Here is a 7294-nt window from a genome sequence, read left to right as displayed (position 1 = left end):
CTAGAATAACACTGACATTGAAGTCTGGATGTGGAAATCACCTGTGCAGAAATGATAACCAAACTGATGGGAGCTGATAAGATCATCAAGTGAAATAGTATAGAGTGAAAAGAGAAGAGGTACTAGGCCTGAGTCTTGGGGGACATTCCAATTTAATTAGTATGACATGGATGAAGGACTAGTAAGGAATACCGGGGAACAGTTAATGGGTAGGAAGAGAATTAGAGAGCATTGTCATGAAAATAAAAAGAAGAAACCGTTTCCAGAAGCAGAGGGCAATTAACAATGTTCAATGCTTCAGAGAGGTCAAAAAAAAATGGAAACTGAGAAAAGGCTTTTAAATTTGGCAATTAAGAAACCAGCGGTAGCTTTAGAGAAGGAAGTTTCAGTCAAATGATGATGTTGGAAGCCATATTACCAAAAGTTTAGAAGGGAGTGAAAGGAAATGAAAGGGAAGCACTTATTGTACATGGCTTTCTCCAGGAGTTTAATCATAAGCAATTGAGACATGTGAAGATATTTCAGAGGGATGGTAGAATCAAGTAAAGATATTTTTTTAAGGTTGGAGGAGACATGGAGATTTTTAGAGACATCAAGGAAGGAACCAGTAGATAGTGAGATATTGAAGATGAGATAATGAGATGTTAGAGATGAGACACAGAGAACTGGGATATAAATGGGTTTCATCTTCTAGAGAAGAAAGTACAAGATGGGTACATGTAAAGGAGTTCACCTTGTTGAAGACAAAGATCATCTTTTTAGTTGAGGCAAGAGTGAAAGAAATAATGGGGAAAGATATCTGAATTATATATGAGGCAAAGTGGGGAAAAAAGGGAGCCCTTGGTCAGTGGCCTCAATTTTCTTGGTGAGGAACATAAAACAAGGTCTTCAGCTGAAAAGAGTCACATGGGAGGCTTGAGAAGAAACAAAGGTGCTTGTACAACTGCTGTGGGAGGTCCAGTAGTGAATCAATTAGAAAGGAATACAATTTTTATCTCGCTTCAGTGAGTGCCCAGTTAAGATCAGCTAACATAAATTTGTAGTAGACCTAGTCAGCAGAGTTTCATGATTTTCTTCAGCAGCACATGAGTAAGAGCAAAGGAAGCAGATGGTTGGAATAAGTCAGGACTGAGGTTTAATAAAGTGTACTTGCTAAGAGGATAAAGGGGCAAACAGTGGAGAGTAGTATAAATTTAAGTTGGTTCACTAAGTGGATGAGATAGGGACAGAAGTGTGGTTATCATTTGGGGATAGCAGCCTGGTGAAGAACTGAGAAGTACAGGGAATGGAGATCATGTTGAATACAAAAAATGGGCTAGGAATATCATACAGCACAGGGAAAGCTAGAATGATAAAAAAAAAGTTATTATTACACTTAAAGGAATTTGTGTTCATGAGAATGAACCTGGATTACATGGGTAATGATATGGTTAAGCATATGCAAATTTCTTATGTACCTATGGTGGAGTGGAGGAATGGGTGTTGAGAATTGAGTAGATTGAGAAATTCAGAAGTTATAGTATTTGAGGAATATCATCACTATATATACTGAAATTCTCTAGTATGAGGACAAGAGATGGGGAGGAGAGAAACATTGTGAGTCAGGCAATGAGCTCTTTGAAAAGGGGATTGGCTAGATAATAGACACTAGGATATGGATTGAGTGATTAATGTGGAGAATGTGAACCTCACAGGAGTAAGGTTTGCTGAATGATGGTGGTAGAAGGAAAGTCTAGAAGTGATAATGGTAAGCAAAGAGCATTCTAACACTCCCACCTTAGCCAGAGAGTTAGGGAAGATGAAAGAAAGTAGAACAAATACTAGAAAACATGGTGAGGAAAATGTCATCATAAGAGATGTGCTACAACCAGTCTGAAACAGCTCATAAGAGCCTATTGCTCTTAAAATTTAGTAATATGCTAACTACTAAAGAAGTGAATCTAGACAGTGGGTAGAAAAAGGTTGATTGGAAGAGGCACATAGTTATGCTGTTTCTGGTCCTCCGTTGAGGTCTAATGTCATGGCAAGTGGTAATGTATTTTTCTGTGTCCAGCACCCTGGACAGTAGTCTTCCTATTGCTGCTACTATTGTTGCTGCTGTTAGAATTCATTCTTTTACTTTCTATTCTATAAGTGAACAAGTAGCATGGTTAATTTCTTAAAACAAAAGAAAAGGTTGTTTTGGAGGGGGTAGTTTTAGGGATATGAACAGTTTTTAGGAGCTTCAGGCAAACAACCACACTTAGGACACTTCATTATCATGTATAGGACTAATCTTCCTCACACACAGTAACCTGCCTTTTGAGATTTGAGGGGCAATGGCAGATTATTACTTCTGGGAGTCAGTAGTAATCTTGCAGTAGTCTAAAATTTCCACTATTACTCTTTTTGATTAAGACTTGAAAGGCTGTGTTAAAATACAAACATTTTCTAGGAGAGATGACTCATTAAATAATTATGTCTTATTAAAACACTCAATTAGTTTATATTCATAGACTATAATCCTAGATTTGTCCTAAAAGAGAGCATGATGCTAAGGGAGTTGAACACAAAGTAGAAAATGGTTGATGAAGAAATAAGGTCAGAAAAGGTACAGAGCTCAGGATGCATATATAGATCAGGGAAGGCAGCCCTATGTGGGAGGCCCTGGGCTAATAATGGATAGCAAGCAGGCATTGAGTGGCTGGTACAGGAGAAGAGGAAATGAATCATCAGAACACAAAAAAGGGAATTAAGTGCTACTATTTATTGATGATCACTTCTCCAGAAGGTAGTAATGCTGATAGCAGTGAGCAGTTGGGCATAAAGCTATACAGGACCTCATAAGATCCTAGGTACTGCAAATTACTTCAGATTCTAGGAAGTACAAACTCTCTTTACTTGTGTTTTTCTGGTACCAACTTGTGCTTCTGACATGGAGCCTTCCCCTAGTTCTTCTGTTTAACTTTCATATTTAATTGATTGAGAACTTCTCATCCCTTCCAGGGTGAGAGCATCAAAACAAGACTTTCCCTGTTCTCCAGCTTGGAAAATCTCACTCTGCAGAATGAGACATTTCCAGTTCTAGCCAATGACCAGCCCAGCCTCCAGCTTTGCCAAAGGGAGTTAAGCAAGACAGGGAGGAAAGGAGGAAGAGATATATCAAAAGAAGGGGAAAAGGTAGTAAAGGGAAGGAGGGAAGAGAGGAAGCAGGCATTAATCTACTTTATAGTTTTGCCTGTATTTAAAACTACTTTAGCAAATCAAATTTAGCTGATCACTATGTTCTTTGAAAAGAAATAGATATTTCCTTCAATTTCTTTATCTCACTCTTAGAAAGGCATTCCAGGAGTTGTAGGAGAAACAGAAAAGGTTCACCTTGGAGGTTGTAAATTTTACAAATGAGTTATGCAAGCCAATAGTTAGGTAAATGTCACACTGCCCAGGCACGTCCAATGCCTCCTGAGCCCTGACCTTCAGGAGAAAGAAAGCTTATAGTGGACATACTTCTTAAGTGATGGAAAATCAGAGAATCAAGCTGACACCAAGTTAGTTCATAATGTCAACACCTTCTGACTGCATATGCTATCTGAACATAACCCCCAAGGAGAAAACCATACTCAGAGAAGCATCTGCTGACTTTTGAGAAGATGACAGATGGTAACTTCGAATGAAATGCAGTTATAGGTTGTGAAAGATTCTGAGGCTGCCTCTAACAGTGGCAATAGTCACACTCTCCTCTCTTCCCATTTGTTCACATATTTTTCAGTCTAGCTCTTCAACAACTTTCTTATTTCTGGGAGACTTTCTTAAATCTTTTTCGTTAGCTATCCATTCTGCTTTTTCCTCCACTCTCCTCCATTTGAGTCTCAGTACAAATGAATTTCAGATTCCCACAAACAGGGTTATCTGAGAGAGATGCCAGCCCTGGTCAAATCTCGTGTGTGCTCTCCTACCCGACAGCTATCATAATATTTCATATGTAATCCTGAATTTTAGAAATGTCAGGGACCTTAGAAATCTATTACTCTAGGGGTTCTCAACCTTTTATCATTATGGACCCTTTTGTCAGTCTAGATAAACCTATGGACTTCTCAGAAAACAAAGTACATAAGATTGCAAAAGAAAACAATTTTACTGAAATATGGTTATAAAATACATTAAAAAAAACAAGTTCATTGACCCTAGATTAGAAACCCCTGTTCTAGTCTAGCCTTCTGATTTCACTAAGGAAAGAAACTAATGGGAAACTGCCTTGTCTACAATAACACAACTAGTCAAAAGCCAGGCTTCTAAACACAATCTTTTGTTATTCAATCAGTGCTGATTGCTTTTCTAAATCTATCTTGAGCCATCTATGCCATATCCAGAACCCCAAAGCTCACTGCTTTGTCTTAAGGCGCTACTGGACCAGGACTTATTGGTATAGGAAACTCTCCATGAGAAAAACCCTTCTACCAATGTAGCTCAGTAACTGCTCAGCAACTTGTTGCACCCAGAGTTGTCATTGCCCTGGGATATTGTTATTTTTCTAGGATCACATAGCCCATAGGTGTTGGTGATTTAGAGACAGAGATGTGGACTAGACTTGTGACTTCATTGGTAGAAGGAACAACCAGTGAGGAATCTTCCTGGACCAGTACTGGTTGGCACTTAATCTTCAATTTGAAGAGTTTTAGAGAGTTGCCTATAACATGGCCCATGACCCACACAGGGCTTATAAGTATTCTAGCTGTGGCCTGAACCAGAACAAAATGTAATTGGGAAAATTTTAATAAAAATGCAATAAAATAACAGATAATATTATATTTTAAACTGAAGTCAACATGTAACCAGCAGGGATCCTTAAGTACAGATTAGTGACCTCCATTTCTATATGATTTTGATACCATTGACCTATAAGGTTAAGTGACTTGTCAAGAATCACACAGCTAATATACATTGGAGGTAAGACTTGAATCTAGGTCTTTTTGATTCCGAGACCCACCTCTCTACTATTCAATGTTGCCTCAGCTAGAATTATGGGTCACCCTCTCCTTGGAGAAGGAAAAGAACTAGGAGGGTCAAGAAACCCTCAATATGCCCATCCTTATTCCTGAGTATAGACATAAATAGGATTTATTTTATTTGTATTATTACATATATTATTTGGGCAGCTAGGTGACATAGTGGATAGTGTGCTGGGCCTGGAGTAAGGAAGACTCATCTTCCTGAGTTCAAATCTGGCCTCAGAAACTTACTAGCTGTGTGATCTTAGACAAGTCACTTAACCCTGTTTGCCTCAGTTTCCTTATCTGTAAAATGAGCTGGACAAGGAAATGATAAGCCACTTTAGGATCTCTGCCATAAAAACCTCAAATAGGGTCACAAAGAGTCAGATATAGCTGAAAAATGGCTGAATAACAATAACAAATAGGAATTAACCACTGGTAAGAAAATGACAGACATGCTTTAATTTTTAAAAATTTTCATTTAATATTTAATTTTTGCATATAAAAATAATTTTAGCATTCATGTACTACAACTTTGAGTTCTAAATTCTCTCCATTTTTCCCTACCTCTTCCCCTTCATTGAGAAGGCAAGCAATTTCATATAGTTTATACATGTTTAGTCATATAAAACACATTTCCATATTAATAATGTTATGAAAAAATACAGACCAACCATACCTCCCAAATAAAGTTTAAAAAAGTATACTTTAGTCTGCAGTCAGATTCCATTAGTTCTTTCTCTGGAGATGGATAGTATTTTTTTCATCATAAGTCCTTAGGAATTGTCTTGGATCATTGTATTGCTGAGAATAGCTAAGTCATTCACAGCTGATCATCATGCAATATTGCTGTTACTGTTTCCTGGTTCTGCTCACTTTACTTTGTATAAGTACATTTAAGTCTTTCCAGGTTTTTCTAAGAGTATCCTGCTCACTATTTCTTACTGCACAATAGTATTCCATCACAATCATATACCACAACTTATTCAGTCATTTTCCAATGGGTATTACCTCAATTTCCAACTCTTTACCATCACACAAAGAGCTAATATAAATAATTTTGTATATAGATGTCCTTTTCCTTTTTAGTTTTTTAATCTCTTGGTGATACAGATGTAGTAGTGGTATTGTTGTGTCAAAAGGTATGCCATTTATAGCCATTTGGACATAGTTCCAAATTGTTCTCCAGAATGGTTGAATCAGTTTACCACAAACAGTACATTAGTGTCTCAGTTTCTCCACAGCCCCTCCAACATTTGTCATTTTCTTTTTCATTATATTAACCATTCTGATATGTGAGTTGTTTTAATTTGCATTTCTCCAATCAATAGTGATTAAAAGAATTTTTATAGAAACATAGATTTGATTACTTTGTCTGAAAACTACCCGCTCATATCTTTTAACCATTTACCAATTGGGGAATGGCAATTTTTATAAATTAGACTAGTTTTCTAGGTATTTGAGAAATGAGACATTTATTAGAAATACTTGCTGTAAATTTTCTTTTGCAGTTATGATTACTGTATATTTTTTTTATCCAATCTCACTATTGGTTCTATTCTCTCTTTCTTTTCACCCTGTCCATCCTCAAAAGTCTTTTTCTTAGGACTACCACTACGTACCTTCAATCTGGCCCTCCCTTCCATCAACTCCCCTCACCCCCTTTATCCTTTTCTCTTATTTTCCTGCAGAGTAAGATAGATTTCTATGCCTAAGTGAGTATATATGTTATTCCCTCTTTGAGCCAATTATGAGGAGAGTAAGGTTCAAGTGCTCCTGCCTACCTCTTCATCTTCCCCTCTGCTATAAAAGTTTTTTTAATAGCTCTTTTACGTAAGATAATTTGCCCCATTCTGCCTCTCCCTTCTCCTTCCTTCCAGTGCATTTCTCACCCCTTAATTTTATTTTTTAGATATCAACCCATCATATTCAACTTACACCCATGTTCTCTGTTTACGTATACTTCTTCTAACTGCCTGCATGAGAAAGTTCTTCCAAGTTACAAGTATCATCTTCCTGTGTAGAAATGTAAACAGTTTAACTTTTTGGAAATCCTTGTAATATCTCTTTCCTGTTTATCTTTTTATACTTCTCTTGAGTCTTGTATTTGACAGTCAATTTTAAAATTCAGTTTTGGTCTTTTCAGCAGACTGCTTCAAAATCCTCTGTTTCACTGAATGTCCATTTTTCACCCGGAAGGATACTTAATTTTACTGGGTAGATAACTTTTGGTTGTAATCCTAACTTCTTTGCCCTCTGGAATATTATATTCTAAGCCATCTGATTCATTAATGTGAAAGCTGATAAATCTTTTGTGATCCTGA

Source organism: Petaurus breviceps, unplaced genomic scaffold (genome assembly GCF_028583685.1).
Source record: "Petaurus breviceps papuanus isolate PSGF00001 unplaced genomic scaffold, PetGlider_PUasm1.0 129, whole genome shotgun sequence".
Taxonomy (NCBI): Eukaryota; Metazoa; Chordata; class Mammalia; order Diprotodontia; family Petauridae; genus Petaurus; species Petaurus breviceps.
This window is presented reverse-complemented; position numbering follows the sequence as displayed.